Here is a 20,786-nt window from a genome sequence, read left to right as displayed (position 1 = left end):
AGCGAAGGAATCGCTCCATCGGGTTCAGTTAACAGTCATCGATCGATCGCTCGGGTTCAGTAACGCATAGCCTGTAGTGCAATCGCTCGGGTTCAGTTAGAGCCCAACGCCTCGCTCGGGTTCAGTTAGAGCCAACGCCTCGCACACACGCGCGTACGTACGAGAGAAACGTGCATCGCTCCGCCCCCGACCTCCCACCGTAACCGGCAACTCCCCGAAATTTTCCTCCCCCTCGCTTCTACCATGGTTTTTTCCGTCATGGACGGTCCAAAGAATGTCATGCAACTGCGTCTCTGGCCCGCCCAGGACGAAAAGCCCATTTTCTGTCATGATTTTTTGTCATAGAAGTAGGAGCCCACCACATCTATGATGATACCGGGTTTTGTCACAATTATCGTCATAGAAGTGGCATATGTATGATATAAATTTTTTTCGTTCGGCCCAAAATGTCACAGACGTGTCTTTTTTTTGTAGTCTTTTAGGTGCATATGTCATTGCTAAAGATCCGCGCTTCGACCCTTTCTGCATATGGGGAAATGATATATCGATGAACCAGCATCAAGTGAGGAAGGTGATAAAGATTGTTATAAAATGGGTCAAAAGATGGCAATTAAACTATTTTTTTACACTTTATTGAAGACAACAGCGAACTGCAGGATGGCAAGTAAGAACTCTGCAGCCTTCTTTTGACTGCCCATAATGAGTTGTGTTAGATGACAATGTCTGAATCTTTTTCCTTTGCAGTGGTTCCCAAAGCAGTTTACTCAAGATTACCTCTCAAACTACATGATTGGTGGGCATGCAAAGGTTAAAGTATTTCTACCAGAACACGATGATTATCTAGATATTTTCATGAAGACCGTGAAGGATGGGCAGTCGGCCATCACAAGGGGTCGGAATAGAGTCGTGCGTGCCTTCTGCATGGAGGAGGGCACAATATGGGTATTCTGCTTCACCTTGTTCAGCAACTAGAATGTATTTCGCCTCTTTCTTTACCATCTTTAATAGTACAAGTATACAACTGTGGTTCGTCATTGTTTATATGGTTCTTATGTAATTCTTGAACATATGTACCTATGAATCGAATAATGCATTGGTTGAACCTGATGGATATGAATAAAGTCATAGCATACATTCAAATTCAAATCCAGTAGAGTTTGAAATAGTAGCAATTAAATTACGGTGAAATTACGCTCTCCAGGTCGTTACGACACACATGGTTGGTAAAACACAAATGTTTGTGATATACACCATAATCTGACATGGTTCACAGAGAGGAAACATGTGCAAGCATGCACATAGTTGCCATTCGCAAAGCGCGTGCGATGTCAGACAATATTACAAATGGTGCGAGCAAACTAAAGAATTGTGATACTTGCCTTATCGTACACGATTCACAACCATGAACCGTTTCTGATGAAGTATGCATCATAAACGTTGCAGCATAGAATAGCGTGTGCGATAGTTGTCGTGTACGACGATGTTATGACGGTCCGACGTTTTGTAATCCTGTCCCACACTCATACGACAATTAGCTAATCTTCTTAATTAGTTATCGCATATGGTTTAGGAAAAGTGAATGTGCGTGATTATCAACTTATCATACACGTTCTATAATAGTGAACCATTTGTGATGGGCTGCGCATCATAAACGTAGCACCACAGAATACCGACTGCGATGGGAATGCGAGCAAAAACGAGTTGGAGTACTGTATATGCATCTTGGCTCCCTATCCCCGACATTTTCTGGGTCATGTGGGAAGGACCCCCCTATCACCCATACTCACTTGGTGACGGTTCCAAATGACATCGCGGAATGGGGTTAAAAACCGTTTGTATAGCACCTCGCTGTACCAATGTTTATGAAAGCTGAGTACGGTGGTCTGAGATCATATGTGCGCTGCCCATGCAACAGTTGTATGAATGCAGTTTCAAGACCCCAATTAAGTTTGCAAAATCATCTACACTTGTATGGGATGTCCGTCACATATACTACTCCCTTTATCCATCTACATAGGGCCTAATGCATTTTTTGAGACTAAGTTTGACCACTTGTTAGAGCAATAATATATGACATGCAAGTTACACAAAGCATTTCGTTAAATTAATAAATAAAAGGACCTTCCAATGATATAATTTTCACATTTTACAACTCATATACTATTAATCTCATCAATCACTGGTACGTGTCGGTGCTATACAAACGGTTTTAAACCCCTTTCCGCGACGACATTTGGAACCGTCGCCAAGTGAGTGTGGGCGATAGGGGGGGTCCTTCCCACACAACCCAGGAATCGTCGGGGATAGGCCCTCCTGGGACACTAAATGAGTTCATGTGCGATTGGGTGACCCATGGAAACCCAATCATTTCCGTAGGCATGTACATCCCAGACGGTGAATCCCAGAAAACATTTCGGTAGGTATGTACATCCCACACGGTGAATCCCAGAAAAACATTTTCGTAGGTATGTATATCACACACAGTCAATCCAAGGAATACGTTTCCGTTCTTATGTACATCCCACACAGTCAATCCAGGGAAAACGTTTTGTTCGTATGTACTGAAGGAAATATGCCCTAAAGGCAATAATAAAGTTATTATTTATTTCCTTAATTCATGATAAATGTTTATTATTCATGCTAGAATTGTATTAACCGGAAACTTAGTACATGTGTGAATACATAGACAAAACATATAGTCCCTAGTATGCCTCTACTTGACTAGCTCGTTAATCAAAGATGGTTATGTTTCCTAACCATAGACATGTGTTGTCATTTGATGAACGGGATCACATCATTAGGAGAATGATGTGATGGACATGACCCATCTGTTCGCTTAGCATTATGATTGTGTTAGTTTCATTGCTACTGCTTTCTTCATGACTTATACAAGTTCCTCAGACTATGAGATTATGCAACTCCCGAATACTGGAGGAACACTTTGTGTGCTACCAAATGTCACAACGTAAAAGGGTGGTTATAAAGGTGCTATACAGGTGTCTCCGAAGGTGTTTGTTGGGTTGGCATAGAACGAGATTAGGATGTGTCACTCCGTGTTTCGGAGAGGTATCTATGGGCCCTCTCGGTAATACTCATCACTATAAGCCTTGCAAGCATTATGACTAATGAGTTAGTTGCGGGATGAAGTATTACCGAACGAGTAAAGAGACTTGCCGGCAATGAGATTGAACTAGGTATTGAGATACCGACGATCGAATCTCGGGCAAGTAACATACCATGACAAAGGGAACAACGTATGTTGTTATGCGGTTTGACCTATAAAGATCTTCATAGAATATGTGGGACCCAATATGAGCATCCATGTTCCACAATTGGTTATTGACGGGAGAAGTGTCTCGGTCATGTCTACATAGTTCTCGAACCTATAGGGTCCGCACGCTTAACGTTCGATGACGATTAGTATTATAAGTTTATGTGTTTTGATGTACCGAAGGTAGTCCGGAGTCCCTGATGTGATCAAGGACATGACAAGGAGTCTTGAAATGGTCGATATATAAAGATTGATATATTGGACAGCTATATTCGGACACCGGAAGTGTTCCGGGTGATTTCGAAGAAAGCCGGAGTGCCGGAGGGGTTACCGGAACCCCCCAGGGAAGTATTGGGCCTTAGTGGGCCTTAGGGGAGAGAGAGTGCAGTAGCCCAGGAGGTGGCGCCCCCCCAAGGGGAGTATGAATTGGACTAGGGGAGGGGGACGCATCCCCTCTTTCCCTCTCCCTCTCCCTCTCCTTCCTTCCCCCTTCCCCTTGTAGTTGGACTAGGAAAGGAGGAGTCCTACTCCTACTAGGAGGAGGACTCCTCCCCTCCTTGGCGCGCCCCAAGGGCCGGACGGCCTCCCCCCTTGCTCCTTTATATACGGGGGCAGAGGGGCACCCTAGGACACACAAGTTGACATTGTTTAGCCGTGTGCGGTGCCCCCCTCCACAGTTACACACCTCGGTCATATCGTCGTAGTGCTTAGGCGAAGCCCTGCGCCGGTAACTTCATCATCACCGTCACCACGACATCATGCTGAAGAAACTCTCCCTCGGCCTGAACTAGATCAAGAATACAAGGGACGTCCCTGAACTGAACATGTGCTGATCGCGGAGGTACCGTACGTTCGGTGCTAAGATCGGTCGGATCGTGAAAAGGTACGACTACATCAACCGCATTGTCATAACGCTTCCGCTTTCGGTCTATGAGCGTACGTGGACACACTCCCCCCTCTCGTTGCTATGCATCACATAGATGGATCTTGCGTGATCGTAGGATTTTTTTGAAATTACTGCGTCCCCCAACATGTACAACCCACACAGTCAATCCAGGGAAAAGGTTTCCGTTCGTATGTACATCCACACAGGTTTATGTATAGGCTCATGTGTGATACATGTAACTATCACACATGCTCTGCCTTGGTTAACCATTTGCTTTTATCAACTACATCACACACGATTGGATGAAGAAAACTGTGTGGCATTGGGCTATCCATCACAAGCGCTTTTACTTCTAGAACCGTTTGCAAAGTTCCATGGCCCATTTGGCAGATTTATTAGTTTACAATTAATAATTCCAATATTATGCAAATTCACATTTCATATCAAGCAGTTGTTTGCCATTTTCATATCAGGCACATAGATATATTTTAACATCACAGTACGATAGCTACCGGAAAACAACACAGTACAACATATAGATAGTTCAACTTCATAAGAACAATATTAGAACAGTATATTCATTTCCCTAATCGAGATCATCCAGACTCGCCTTATCCATCTCTGCTTTCAGTTCAATAAGAACCTGTTTTGCACTGGCCAACTGGGAAAGTGCCTCCTCCTTCGCCAACACCATCTTATCAAAGTTTGATTTAAAAAATCGAAGCTCATTCTCCACCTTCCTCTTTTTATTGCTCATCTTCAAATATTCTTCAGCGTTGACAACAATATCTCTAAGCCTACCTGTGTTCTCTTCCTGATACATGCTCTAGAGCTTTGCTAGGCACATCTTCAAAGATTGTGGCCACTCTTGATCAACCCACTCCAAGTAAGAACACTTCCGTTCATCCTATAATATTTAAAACTAGATCAGTAACAATTGTAGGGGAAATGGGTTTATAGCAACATAGAAAATCACCAATACTTATTTTGAAAAACTGAAGAAATGGGTTAATTATGACATATCTTCTCAAAAAGATCAATGTGCAAATGAATTAATTGCTACTGACACAACAACCAAATTCTGAAACATTAGAAGCTATAATTAACTACAACAACGCTACAAGTTCTTACTCATGTACTATAAATAACAAACTGAACATTTTAAGAGGAAGGTAAATATAACTGCAATAGCATAGCGACAGTGTTTGGATGACAGCAAATTGATACTAATAGGTGTGTACATGCACAAATTTAGTAACATAGAACTAATAGCACTAAGGCATCCACTATGTATGCCAAAACCTGTGTAAAGACAACTGTTGCTACATCTCGCACCGGTACCCTGCACTGGTGAGCCGATGCAATGAAAAAAAAATCAGGGACCCGAACTCCGGAGCATCTAGTTGCTCCAATGCCCAGTTCCTTCGTACCATAAAGATTTAGTATTTTGCCGCTTGGCTGCTCGGATGTGTGGACAAGTTGGCCCCGCAAACTGCTGAAGCGGTGCCAAATAATTTTCCCATGGCACCGCTGATGAGATGCAACATTTTTAGATACTAGGTACAAACTGTGACACTGTCTTAGGATGCATTTAATTGAAGGTGTGGTATGAATGGATTGGGACCGTGACAATGTCTGAATCACATCTAACAAATGATTTGTAACAACGAAAGAGGGTCTAATCTTCTCTGCACATGCCAGAAACTTCCTCCCACTGTCCATAGATTCAAACGCAACTAGCTTCATGCAACAAGGAGACAGATCTTCAGCCACACTGCTCCACACTACAAGAGGAAGAAATGACTCAAATTGACCGCCGGGTAAAAATCCTTCATTCAAAGTCATAGCCCGAGAGAGAGAGAGAGAGAGAAGAGAGGCTTACCCGGGTGGTGAAGGAGTCGGAGGAGGAGGAAGAACCGCTGGAGAGGTCTTTGAAGAAGACCATGGCGACCCCGGCGGTAGGATGCGAGACGGAGAGAGCGAGGAAGTGGCTATGGCTTAGGAAGGAAGAAAGGGTGAAACATGGTAAATGTGACATGTGGTCGGGGAGAAAATGGGATGGGGAGAGGGAGGGTGAATATTTCGGTGGTAGGCCAAAAATTTCAAAATGTGGAGGGAAACTTTGCGCGCGGTGCCGCAGGACACCATTTACTTTGAATGGTAGTGTGCATCGCAAACGATTCTTCTGCTTAACGCGCATGGGATGAGTTTCATAATTGAAATTTTGGTGGAAATTTCCTCGCGTACGTCATTGCATAATTTAACATCGCTTGCTAATTTGGGCACACAAAACAGCGTACAGCACATAGACATGTTTTACTGAATCAAGCAATTTTAGTAATTAAAAAGAGATAGTTCACCTAAACATTGTTCTAACAAAAGACCAACATTAAAAACAAAGCCTAAGTACGAATAATTTTAACAAATTCACCGCCAGGACGGCCTATGCATCGCCGGTGTGAGATGAGATGTCGATGACTTGTCCTGGCGACATGCCGCTGTTGGTGGACTCCACGTCCCCTTGCTGAAGTCGACCGCGTCCTTGTCCTCGTCCTCGGTGCTGCCCTCAAGGTTGTAGTACTCGTAGTAGTGGTTGCGCGAGAGCTCACGATGGTACTCCACTGCCGATTCCTCGATGGACAGACTCTTCTCTACCTCGACCTGGGCCACACGCAACTCCTCCTCTCGGCGCTCCTCGATCTCCGCCACCTCCTGCATCTCCAGCTCCCGCTCGACGACCTCATGAGGAAGCAGGTGCTCCATGGCACCGCCACCTTCTCGGACGTCGGTTGCATGCTGGATTCCGAAGTGGCCTGGAATATCTTGGCGTGGATGGCCTTGACCCGGGCCTGGGCGACATCAGCGGCACGGACGGCAGCTTGAGCGCTCTCGGCATTTGCAGCCGCAATCGCAGCAGGAGCTGCAGCCGTCTCGGCTGCTATAGCTGCCTTGTCGGCTGCCGCAGATGCCCTCTTGGTGGAAGCGGCCGCACTCAATGCGGATGCGGCAGCACTCTCGGTGTAGGCGGCCGCGCTCTCGGCATAGGTGGCGGCGCTTGGGGGGGGGGACAAGGCCAACGTACGGGCCTTCACGAAGCGTTTCCATGGTGTCATCTTTGCAAGAAGGGGGTGCGGGAATGTGGATCGGGATTTGTGGATTCGGGGGTTGCCGGCACTGGAGCAGACGAGCCGACAAAGCTTAAGGAGGAAGACTTAAATAGACCCAGAATTTTTTATCGCAAATGATTCCTACAAAACAACTGTGTGTGATGTTGTAGATATTTTTTATTAGCTATTGAAGACGAATTTGGAGTAAAGTGGCAACGAATGGTGTTTTAAATGTACGAGAAAATTTGTAGTACTAATACAACTGTCATGTCAAATTTTGGAAAATTTCAGGGGTCATTTGACCTTTTAAGACATTTAAGTGATTTTCTAGCCATTTCATGACTGTAATTGAAATTTTAACTAGATGTACATGCAGCAGCTAGCCAAAACAGTTTGAAAAGTCATATTTTGTGTACTTGTGTGCGATTTAATTCCACATGTAGTAAATTTGAAGGAATCTTCAAACATATTGATCTAACGGCTATGACACAATTAAGCATGGAGTGCCATGGCATTTAAATTCCAAAAAATTAAAAACATGAAAACTTGCTTGAGGTAATGTCATACCACCAAGATGATGTGGTACAACAATTGGCATGTTTGACGAAAGTTTGGACACAATCCCCTCACAAACCGGAGCAACTCACTAGAAGGCTCGTGGTTCCGAGAGGGAACAATGCATGTTTGCTGACGAATGACAGATAGCTTCCTCTTACGGCCTTCAAAATTGCTCTACGTGTAATGTGCACTGATACTAACTGTCACGTGAAAATTTGGAGAATTTCAGGGGTCGTTTGACCTTTTGAATACATTTAATTGATTTTCTAGCCATTTAAAGACCATAGTTCAAATTTGAACTAGGTGTACATGTAATGGCTAACCATAACGGTTTAAAAAATCATGTTTGTGTACTTGTGTGCGAGTTAATTACATGTGCAATAGATTAGAAGGAGTTTTCAAACATATTGGTCTCACGGCATGGACAGATGCATGGAGTGCCATGGCGTTTTAATTCCAAAATATAAAAAAATGATCTGGAAAACATGAAACTTTGCTTGATGTAATGTCCTGTGCCACCAAGATGATGTGGTACAAAAATTGGCATGTTTGACGAAAGTTTGGACACACCCCTCACAAACCGGAGCAACTCATTAGAAGGCTCGTGGTTCCGAGAGGGAACAATGCATGTTTGATGACGAACGGTAGATAGCTTCCTCTTACGACCTTCAAAAATTTTCTACATGTAATTTGCACTGATACAAAATGTCATGTGAAAATTTGGAAAATTTCAGGGGTCCTTTGACCTTTTGAACACATTTAAGTGATTTCCTAGCCATTTAATGACCGTAATTCTAATTTGAACTAGATGTACATGCAACGACTAACCATAACGGTTTAAAAAAATCATATTTTGTGTACTTGTGTGCGAGTTAATTCCATGTGCAGTAAATTAGAAGGAATTTTCAAACATATAAGTCTCACGGCATGGACACATATGTACATGCATGGAGTGCCATGGCATTTTTATTCCAAAAAAAATAAAAAAATGATCAGGAAAACATGAAACTTGCTTGATGTAATGTCATGCCACCAAGATGATGTGGTAAAAAAATTGGCCCGTTTGACGAAAGTTTGGACACACACCCCTCACGAACTGGAGCAACTCACTAGAAGGCTCGTGGTTCCGAGAGGGAACAATGCATGTTTGATGACGAACGGTAGATAGCTTCCTCTTACGGCCTTCAAATTTTTCTACGTGTAATGTGCACTGATACAAACTGTCATGTGAAAATTTGGAAAATTTCAGGGGTCATTTGACCTTTTGAAGACATTTAAGTGATTTCCTAGCCATTTAATGACCGTAATTCTAATTTGAACTAGATGTACATGCAACGGCTAACCATAACGGTTTGAAAAATCATATTTGTGGACTTATGTGCGAGTTAGTTCCATGTGTAGTAAATTAGAAGGAATTTTCAAACATATTGGTCTCACGGCATGGACACATGTACATGCATGGAGTGCCATGGCATTTTTATTTCAAAAAATTAAAAAATGATCAGAAAAACATGAAACCTTGCTTGACATAATGTGATGCCACCAAGATGATGTGATACGAAAACTGACTTGCTTGACGAAAGTTTGGACACGCACCCCTCAAAACCCGGAGCAACTCACTAGAGGGCTTGTGGTTCCGAGAGGGAACAATGCTTGTTTGATGGCGAACGGCAGATAGCTTCCTCTTACGGCCTTCAAATGTTTTCTATGTGTAATATGCACTGATACAAACTTTCATGTGAAAATTTGGAAAATTTCAGGGGTCGTTTGACCTTTTGAAGACATTTAAATGATTTCCTAGCCATTTAATGACCGTAAGTCAAATTTGAACAAGATGTACATGCAATGGCTAACCATAACGGTTTGAAAAATCATATTTGTGTACTTGTGTGCGAGTTAATTCCATGTGATGTACAGTACAAGGAATTTTCAAACATATTGGTCCCACGGCATGGACACGTGTACATGCATGGAGTGCCATGGTATTTTTATTCCGAAAAATTAAAAAATGATCAGAAAAACATGAAACCTTGCTTGATGTAATGTCATGCCATCAAGATGATGTGGTACAAAAATTGATACGTTTGACGAAAGTTTGGACACACAACCCTCACAAACCGGAGCAACTCACTACACTACAAGAAATACGCTCAATTATGACTCCCCATTTTGGTCGTTAATTCGTCATTTCTTTCATTTATTGACTTTTTTTGACCAAATTCAAAAGGTCAACAGTTGGCCGTCAAGAATAAACAAACGTGACCTTTTTTGAAATTTTGGTCATGGCTGCCCTTTACCAAAATTTTCGTCGTTAAATCTTTGACAAAAAATATGGTCATTACTAATTAGCCTAGACCACATAGGATCTGATGTGGCCAAGCCAAGGTGGCGATGTCCACGTGGCACATGTGATGACATGGCAAAAATGATGACGTGGACGCCATGTGGTATCGGTCAAAATCAGTTTGTTTCAATGGGCCAAGCTCAATATAGCTCATTTTCAAATTTACTTTTGAGCCACAGCTATGAGCCAAGCCCTTCTTAATTCAATCCATTTTTAACCATGGGCCTAGCCCAACATATCAGCCTGTTAATGTTTGTTCTTGGGCTGAGGCAATGTACAACCCATTTATTAATTGAGCCAACCCTTTTCTCTAAACGGTCCAGCCCACTCACTCAATTTAGTAGATTTGGTCCAGCCCTTATTCAAGGGAGATCAACATTTCATTGGACAATTTGGTAGTCAACCAAAAGCACAGGAGAATATAATGGTAATAATAATATAAATCTTAAAATAACACAGCAGTATCATTACACCACAAGATCTCAATAACACAGCAGAATGAACATAGAGCACATCATTTCACTATATCTTTGGTGTGTGTGTCAATGTTCCTGTGTGATGACCAATGTAGTTTCTCGCCACACGATGATGACAAATGGTGGTTGTGTTCATGTCTGAAATCGTGTATATACCATCCATTTTCCGCTGTACGGTGTAGTCTCATCAAGGATTGGCAGTTGCATGCTACTGTTTTTGTGTTTTCTCTCTTTGGCCTTCCCTGAAGTTATAAGGACAAATGCACAGATTAGTATTATGGAATAACAAGGATGGGGGCACTCTTAAGTTTGAAATATTTCAAACTTAAGAAATGAGAAAAGACAATAGAGCATCATGTTTCCAAACTAAAGCAGGACAAAGAGTAACTTCTGTGAGACACTGAAATTCTAGAATATCAGGATATAGTAGATTTACTTTCCTTTTTAGCTACTGAAAAAACAAACAGATTACTAAGATAGGATAGTGGCGGAAATACTAATCAAGTTACTCAATCATAAGGCATGTGAGAAGGATCTGATGAGTATGGCATGAAAAAGCATCAATGTGAAACTGGAACTACAGGAAGAACAAAAACAGAGTAAAAATGTTTAAGGGAAAATGGGCACCTTCGTCACATCAGGGTCAGTATATTTCCTTGGAAACATCATCATAACCTTGCAAAGAACAATGTGCATCAGACAAGAATCACAAGAGATAAAGCATCAAGACAAACTAAATATGGTGTCCACTTTATGCTACAACATCATCATCAGGATTAGAACATATGGATACTCAGTGCTGGATGAGACCATATACAATACCACTATAAAAAAATAGGCCACCACACGCCACAGTGCACCAGCGTACTTGATCTGGCCTCGATGTTCATGAGCGTGTCGGCCTCCCACTCTGCGGTGGGCAGCTTGAAGCTGAACCAAACCAGCCAAGTCACAACGGTTAAGTGATGCTGGACGACACAGCCGACGAGCAGGAGTAGCCTAAGACAAATCGCACCTCATGCACTTATGCACCTCACATATTAGAAGTTTGCATATCAGAAAAGGAGGATATTAAGCTAACATGTAAAAAACATTAGATCAATTTTAGATTAAAAAATGGACAGCAGCCCATACTCATTTACATGAGACATGTCATATGATTGCATACCAGAAATGACATCAAGGAATGTAAGCAGAGACATTAGAGTTGACATCAAGGAACTGGTAATACACCACTAAATTGGCTATTAGGCAAGCTCAGGTTTCTTAAGGATGAGAAATCTGCTCCTACAATAACAATGCTATGTGCAGACTTGAAGAATGACATGACAGGTTATTTACTACTTCATAAGTATGATTGCGACTAAGCAAAAATACCATTCTACTACCACAACCATCCTTTATTCTCATTTCCACAATAGTTTTCCGTTTTCGCTCTCTCTAGCAAAGGGCAAATGTGACTGAACAAACAGTTCTGCATAATACTCCCTCCATCCCAAAATAAGTGAGTCAACTTTACACTAACTTTGTACTAAAGTTAGTGTATACTTGAGTCACTTATTTTGGGACGGAGGGAGTAATAAAAATGATATAGGATACTCCATTTGAACTACAAAGAACCTATAGGTTTACTTGTAGATATATCCGCCATGTAAGTAGAAAGAAGTGATAGATACCTGTAGATATAGAAGGTGGTCATGTGAGATGGATAAGTCATGAAACAACCTTTCACAGGTCAAGAATTGTATCTGTCTCTTGCAGTTTGTTCATATGCAGGTAAGGCTATTAAGAATCCCACAGCAGGGTGTAGGAAAAATATATATAAAGGAATCATCAACGTCTGTTTTTAAAAATAGTAAGGGCGGTATATACTTGGTAAAATATATTGCAACTGCCCTTGGTTGGTTCCTGGGTGCAAACTACTATGGGAAGCATCACAATATACAGAAGTAATTTCTTTTTTGAAAGGAAAAGTAATTCGGCATGGTGCACCAATGAACACATATACTCAATAGGTATTCTATGGAAATCTTCTCACTGTCCAATAGTTATATATATATAAATGACAGGAAAAAATGCGTAAATGTTCATGCACACAATGGAACAGATTATGAAGTAACCGATTAAACATAAGCTGTACCACCAGTTCCTGATTATCGACATATACATTGGAGCTCACCACGTGTGGGGGTAGGAGGAGGGGAGGAGGACGTCCTACAGCAGCATTTTCTCGTCATCAGAAAATTAGTACTAAAAATTAGTACTAATATAGTTAGTTACTCGGTACCTTTTGTATTTTGTTTCCAGTGTGTCAAACTAACTTATATAGTTAGTTACTTATTTTGACACTACCTACTAATTGTAGCACAAATGTGCTTACTTACACCACATTGTTAAAATTTCTCGTAGTTGGTTTAATGGACCAAGCATGTGATTTTACTCATCTATTATTTGTGGGCGTTTGGTATGATGCCTATACTATACTCATTTTCTGCTCTAATTAATATACCATGCCTACTGAGAATAAAGTACATTCCTTGGGAACAAAGATTAAAGATTTTAGGACTTAAAAACATGGAGAAACTTTGTTCTTTGTCTTTGCACTCTGTTGTTTCTTGTTCTTGATAGGCTATTTAATGGACTGGGGCAATGAGAAGCAGATGAAACCTTGATATTAAACGGACTGGAGCAGGAGCTGGAGCACGACCACTTAGGCCTCAACAGCAGTCACCAATGGAGGCTACTTGATCTGCACTACTCTGTCAGGAGCGAGGGGTCGGATGCAGTATCTTGGTTAGAAACTATTCAAGCACCCTGCTGCCACCACATGCCACATCCATGTTGTGTCCATAAAAATTGCAATTGATGTTCACTTTAGATCAGATGTTCAAGGGTTGGAAAGAGAGGTTGGAGCTCACCACGTGTGGGGGTAGGAGGAGGGGAGGGGAGGAGGACGTCCTTCAGCAGCAGTTTCTCCTCATCAGAGAAGCACCTGCACAAAATAGAGCCTTCAACATGTCTAGATCGGGAAGAGAAATAGAAAAATTAAAAAGGCAGAACAAGAAAGGAGGACCTTCCATGGTGTCCTGTACTAGGATCAGCTCCTCTCTCTCCGGCCATAGCCTTGAATTCCTTTCCTTGACACAATACGCGCACACATCAAGAGGAGAAGAAGAGGAGTTGTAGAAGGAGACAGCGGGAGGAGAGATTCATACCCTCTAGGGCCCCGGGCGCTGGGAGGGAGGCTCCATGCGTGATGTGGGAGGAGCTCCGTCTCCATGGGGTAGTGGTGGAGCTGCGTCGTTCATGGCATCCAGACAGGGGAGGAAGAAACCTTCCTGTCCATGGCGTCCCGGTGCTCAACCGGCGACGGCGCACTAGATCTGTGAGGCAGACGAGATGATGTGAGGAAGAGACAGGGCAATGTGACGGGGAGTGGAGGGACTCACCTAAGTCACCGGAGCCACGCCGGAGCAACGCCGACGACGTGCTGGCCCAAACCCTAGCTGTTGGGCATGATCATGCTTGGCCGCTGGAGGACGCACGCGCTGGATCTGGCCTGATGGGAGGAAGGAGCGGTTAGAGGGGGCACGGTGGTGTGCTGGGCACCACCGGAGGATGCTAGAATCGGGCGAGATCGGGCGTCGTAGGTGGTGGTGGTGGTAGTGGCGGCGGCGGCGGCGAGAAGTGGTGCGGGGGAGAGGGCGAGACAAGCGAGAGAGGAGCGATGGGTGGGTGGGTGGGATTTCGCATTCGCGGGCTGGGTCTTCTTTATTTATTATTCGCGGGCTTCTGAGATTGAAAACCAAATGAAATCGTTCGCGGGCTGACCCAAACCTCTGGGCGCCAAAGTGTGAGTCTGACTTTGCCCCACTTTTGTCTCAAAAAAAGACTTTGCCTCACTTCACCCTCAAAAACAGACTTTACCTCAGTTTTATTTATATATTGTCACTTCTTTCTTTCTTTCTTTTCCTCAAAAAATTACTATTCCCAACTATACTTCAAGCAAAAAAAAAGAAACAAGTTTTCCCAACAGATCAAAAGGGAAAAAGGAACTTAATTCTCATCTCATAGATAAACTTCTCTCCCCGGGCACACATGGACGGCTCGTTCTCATCGCTCCCGGCCCGGGCTCCCACACAAAACCCTTCCACGGACCATCTCTCTCGCTTACCCCACACCCTTGACGATAGCTTGTGTGTCGTCCTTCGCCATTGAATGGCGGCATGCACGGTCGAGATCGGACCACTCACCCCTGCTACTATTACTTCAGTAGCCACTCGATGACGATCTCGGATGGAAGCACGTTGTTGCAACCCATTATATGTTTGTGTGGTATGTTGTTCTCTCTACGGCGGCACACACAATGTCCCTCACAATCAGATGTCCAACAAACGGGGACACGACCTTCCATGATGCTACAGGGGTCTCGAGCCATCAGAAGCCTGCAACCATGGCTCCCACGTCGGTTCTCACGTCATCTTGGACTGGTAAGCAATGTTACTGAAGGGAGTTTTCTTTCTTTTTTTGCACAGAAAGGTCAATTTCTGTTTTTGGAGTGCGAAAAATGGGGTTTTTTGTCAAGAAATTACCAAATATTTGTTTCAAAATGGCACTACTCCATTTTTCAAAGATATTATACCACATTTTATGTACAATAAACCGAATGGTTGTATGTTCAAAGCTTTCCATCCACCTTTCGTCAAACTAACAAAAATTTGACAAATCAGCGACAACCGGGTCAAATTTGAATTATAACTTCTTCACAGTTTGCTTCTTTTTCAAAAATCATTTATAGTTACATAAATTGTTATTTCATCATAGAACCACAAAAGAGTTATGGATGATTCCAGCCCTGGCTATGAACAACCATGCCAACAAATTTAACTTTATTTTGAAATCGACATAAGGAATTAAAAAAACTAAAAAATGAAAAACCTTCACATTGTGTCATTATATGTGACCTAGATTTCAGGGAAAATAACAAACATGGACTATGACAACTATCTTAAAAAAGTGTTATTAGAAATAAACTATTATGTTTGAAGATTCATGGCTTTCAAGCTACATGGCCAAATGTTATGGCCACATTAATAGCATAGTTTGTCCAAATGATCTCGTATTATGCATAAGGGTGCATCTTGGAATGGCAATCAATGTTGCCAAAGGGACTTTTCATTTTCTTTGCACAAAAAAATCATTTTTTAATTTTCCGAGTGCCCAAAATGGTTTTTTGTAAAGAACCTACCAAATTTTTGTTGCAAATTTTTACCGCACCAATTCTCAAAAATATTAGACCATAATTAATGTACAGTTCATTACCGCAACATTTTCTAAAATTCTTCAAAAAAATAAAAAAAAGAAACTATTATAACATTTTTAAAATATTGAAAATAAAATCAAACATTAGAACATTATTTAAAATTTTGAGTGCAAAATTGAATTCTCAAACTATTTAAAGAAATAAACATGAAATAGAAAAGGAAACCGAAAAACTACAAAGCGAGCAAAAAAGGAAAAATAAAAAATAAAAGGGAAGAGAAAGAAACAAAGGAAAAAAATGGGCCGGCCCATTCAGGGGCGCCCTTATGCATCGCGATGGCCCAGGTTGAATCGTGAGTGCACAAATTGGGTCCTCAGAGAGCTACTATTTGCCGCCGCAGGCGGCAAGTGGTGGAGCCTTTGCTAAAGGCAGAGAAAATGGGCCGGCCCATGAGGAGGTGAACCAGCTCCAGACAAGTAAAAATAAAACGAAAATGTTAAGCGCGAGGGAGACATCAAACTCACGAGCTCCATCTCGCGAATAAGGGCTACTAACTGAACGAGCTAGCGAGTTCTAGTTCTAAATATGAGGTGCCATAGTATAACTATCGATACCTTTTAAAAAAATTCGAAAAATATACACTGAAAATTTGCAATATCCATCGAACTTTTTTTAATGTACGTTGAACAATTTAGATAATACACGATGAACTTCTTTTAATATAAGATGAACATTTTTCAAAGAATATGAATGTATGCGTTGAACAATTTTCAAATAAGCATTGAACATTTAGTAAAAAATACGTTGAACAATTTTATAATATACAATGAACATTTTGTAGCACATTATGAACATTTTTATAACGCAAAGAAGTATTTTTAGAATATATGATGAACATTTTTATTAATACAACAAACATAATTGTAAAATGCAGTGAACCTTTTGTATAATACGCAATAAGAGAGAAGGAAACAGAAACAGAAAAGTAGAACAAAAAGAAACATAAAAGAAAAAACTAAAAGGAAAAAAAGGAACCAAGACAGAAAAAGAGGAAACTGAAATAAAACAACTGAAAATTAAAAAAAACAGTCAAAAACCGAAAGGCGCGGAAGAAAAACGAAAAAAACTCACAAGAAACAGCGAAGAAAAAGCAGCGTAGGAAAACCCGTACGTGGGCCGGCCCAAGTGGTGATCCCTTCAGTGAAGCCGCGGCTCCTGGGTGCAGGCGCGCATCAAGTATGATCCACCTCTTATTTCCTACATCCAAGGTGTGTGTGGTGTAGTGGCATGGGACTCCTATAGGGAGGAAGAGGGCGTGGGTTCGAATCTTCCTGTACGTGTTATTTGTTCATTTTTTTAAAAATAATTTGATCCATTTTGCTGTTTTAATTAATTTGATCGGCTCTTTCATTTGGGTCCCCTCCTCTAAGGTCGGTGGTGGGTCCTACCTGTCATTTTCGCGGTGGGACTTGCATGTCAATTTGGTGGGCCTTAGGTCCATGTGTCGGTCCTATTCATTAGTGGTACATTGAAACCTTAGTTCTATCCAGAGATGGAAGCCAAAATTGACACATAGATATGACACATAGGCGAAAATTCACACACAGACATAACACGTAAGCAAAATTGATGAGGTGGCATCGAGTCATATCAGTATATCCATGTTTGCAACGTCATGACCATCTAGATTGTTCGTAGTCAGTCAAAAATAAGGCCATTGACTATTGTTGTCTGCTTATGACCATTTTGTGTAAGGCAATAATGACTTTTTTGACTAAAATTGTCGTTATTGTTTAGGGTTTGGACCCTCTTAAAAAGCTTACGACCAATTGGTTCAAAATGGTCGTAGATTTACGACCAATTTATCCACGGTCAATAATAAAGGTTACAAATTGACATATTTCTTGTAGTGCTAGAAGGCTCGTGGTTCCGTGAAGGGAACAATGCATGTTTGATGATGAATGGCAAATAGCTTTCTCTTATGTCCTTTAATTGTTTTCTACGTGTAACATGCAGTAATACAACTGTCATGTGAAAAATTAGAAAATTTCAGGGGTCATTTGACCTTTTGAAGACATTTAAGTGATTTTATAGCCATTTAATGGTCGTAGTTCAAATTTGAACTACATCTACATGCAACGGCTAACCATAACGGTTTGAAAAATCGTTTTTGCGTACTTGTGTGCGAGTTAAAAAATCATCAAACGATGTAAATATCTGGTGTTGAAAAAAGAAAACGTAAAATCTGGCAAGAGAACCGACCCCACACGATTAGCACTATTTCGCGCCTCGAGGTTTGGAAGGTGAGTGGCGGGCTTTATTAATCAGACATGGTTCTGCATTGGGAACCGTCAGCTATTATGTTCACACACGGATTTTGCTGCGAGAATCGTGTGTAATTCAAACTACAGTACTCATAAATTCCGGCGACCGGCGCGTGTACTGTTCCCGTTGATCTAGATTCCGGTCGCCAATAAATACTACCTTGCGCATGTCGTCCCGCCTGCATTCTCATCTAGATCCTCCCCTTGCTCGCCCTCTCTCTCTCCCTCTTTCTCTCTCTCTCTCTCTCTCTCTCTCTATATATATATATATATATATATATATATATATATATATATATATATATCTCAAATCTCTGCCATGGCGCCGCCGGTCTGCCCAGGCGCCTACAAGGAGTCACCACCCCATGAGTATGCTCACTCGAAGAGCAGCGAGGAGGACACCTACGCGCCCCCGGACGAGGTTGCACCGGACCCCCCAACTTTGGATTGGTTTTGGGGCTAGTACGATCTTTGTCTTTAGAAGTCGCTGCCACCGGCTGAGAAAGCCAGGAAAGTGGCTTTCAAGAAGGAGAAGGCAAAGGAGGATGCCACGTACTAGGTGGCCTCTGAAGCCCGTGATGCCGCCTGGAAAAAGGAGGCGGCGCAGCTTTGGGGGCAGGCGCGTCATCGTGCAGAGGAGGTGTACGAAGACGGGTACTTTGCGAGGAAGGCCAGAGGCGCTAAGCGCCTCGTTGCTGCGTGGCGCTGGGCCGATAAGCTCTAGCGTGCCATCGACGAGGAGCTCTGGTGGGCGCCCAACAAAATGGCAAGATCATTCGTGCGCGTCCGCCTGCAAGAGGCAGATCGGCACGTCCAGTGCTGCGAGGCGGAGGAGGCGAAGTACTACCTCCGCTCTAGGAAGACATTGCACGCCAGGGAGATGCTGGCGAGGGGCTGCCGGAATACTGGCCCCGGGAGGGATTATTAGTTTTACTATTGTTCATTTTCAATTTTATGCATTGTACCTAGTAGTTAAGTATCATCACGTATATGTGATGATATTGTATATATTCTGTGATGAACTAATGAACATTTACTATTATATATATTATGAATTCCATTTTCTATCTGTTTTTGTATACTAATTTGAATCTATCTGTTATCATCCACATATACAGAATTGAAAGCGTATAAACACACATTGAAACGGAACATATAAGAACGGAAAACAGAGTACACACATTGAAACAGAGCAATAAACAGAGCAATAGTATGATTGCTGTGAATACATAGCTATCCACGTCAAAACGACTAAACGAAATAAAACACGTCCATGAGACCATGACCATCAGCCCTTGCCTACGATAGCTCTTAGCTCTGCCTGAACTCATGCAGGCGTTCACCCAAGTGGTCGACACGCTCGTAGTACATCTAGAGCGTGATCTCGAGCTCCAAGTTGGCTATTTAATCAGAGATCACCACCTCGAGGATGCGATGACCATGTTCCTCTACCGCGCCCAGGTGGACACCTGGGCCAAGGAGGCGGTCGAGCCTACCTACCAGCGCGTTGGCATCAAGCGGGCCGCGGACAAGGTGAACAACACTACCCATGCGAACGGCGCGACAGGCGTCTGGTGCCAGTACGGCGCGGCCGGCCTCTGTTGCAAGTATGACGTAGAGGGCCTGTGCCCACTCCTGGCGAGGAATGGGGGTATTGACAGGACATGTACCCAGCTGCGACACCCTGTCGATAGTTGGCAAGCGCGGATAGATCCTCTCTTGTTGTGAGGCACGCCGCGCCTCTCGCTCTACGACGCTCCAACGCTCTTGCCATGCGGCGAGCTGCAGCCTATCAGCCCAGACGCGCCTAGGCTACAGGCTGCGCTTGTTGCCTCCGTGCGTCACGCCACACCTAGGTTTATGTGCAATATTGCTGGGTTGCGGGAAACAGGTGAGGAAATGGCAGGAAATGGAGGCATGTTCATAGAACGCCATCAATTAATGGAAGCTTACAATATAAAGGAACATCGAGGTAGGAAAAGAAGTAGATCATGATGAGATGAACACAGACCACACAAGGGAACCCGTCGGTGATGAATTCATCAATCAAAAATGGTTGTACACTAGCAAACGTTTGCCCACAACACACACGGCTTATTCCATCACAAACAGGTCGGACGGATCAACTGTATGCCATGTATACACATTGTCAAAAGGTAATGCGGTAGACCTTCTTTAACATATGTTAAAAAATAAAATAAAAATAAAAAAGGACCTCGAGGTTAAATTAGCTGAGGGAATGGGTCATTTCGGTCATTTGACCAATATGACCGATATGACACAACTTCCCATCCAGTCACCCATCTTATGGCTGCTCCCGCCTGAGGACACTTAACTTGAGAGTTCTCTTAGATGAGCTACTGGTGGAACAGTTAGTCCGATGCCTCTTCGCATCCTGATGGCGTATCCAGATGACCGCCCATCCCCCAATGGCAAATACATGTTGTGTAGACAGAGCATATCACATACTTCTTATTAGAAGCAATCGTCTGTGTTATTATCGGTCTTCGCACACATTTCTGATTACAGACCTGTCTGCCACATATCACACACATCT

The 20,786-nt window shown here is 42.7% G+C and overlaps 1 long non-coding RNA gene across 7 annotated transcripts; it reads right to left on the bottom strand.

The window, feature by feature from the left end:
• Nucleotides 1-10,580: 10,580 nt before the first annotated feature.
• On the bottom strand, nt 10,581-14,376 carry LOC119329381. Of its 7 annotated transcripts, none has more exons than XR_005159478.1 (8): nt 14,092-14,376; nt 13,858-14,025; nt 13,716-13,779; nt 13,310-13,634; nt 12,822-12,856; nt 11,465-12,318; nt 11,270-11,317; nt 10,581-10,884 (listed from the first exon to the last, which is right to left on the bottom strand). It is a non-coding gene; the product is annotated as an uncharacterized LOC119329381 (long non-coding RNA). The 7 variants fall into 7 exon arrangements; XR_005159475.1 differs by having other exon boundaries at nt 11,465-12,856; nt 13,310-13,459; nt 13,561-13,634; XR_005159473.1 differs by having other exon boundaries at nt 11,465-12,856; nt 13,310-13,456; nt 13,561-13,634.
• Between the last annotated feature and the right edge of the window lie 6,410 nt (nt 14,377-20,786).

The sequence above is a fragment of the Triticum dicoccoides genome, chromosome 1B (assembly GCF_002162155.2).
Source record: "Triticum dicoccoides isolate Atlit2015 ecotype Zavitan chromosome 1B, WEW_v2.0, whole genome shotgun sequence".
Classification (NCBI taxonomy): Eukaryota; Viridiplantae; Streptophyta; class Magnoliopsida; order Poales; family Poaceae; genus Triticum; species Triticum dicoccoides.
This window is presented reverse-complemented; position numbering and strand designations above follow the sequence as displayed.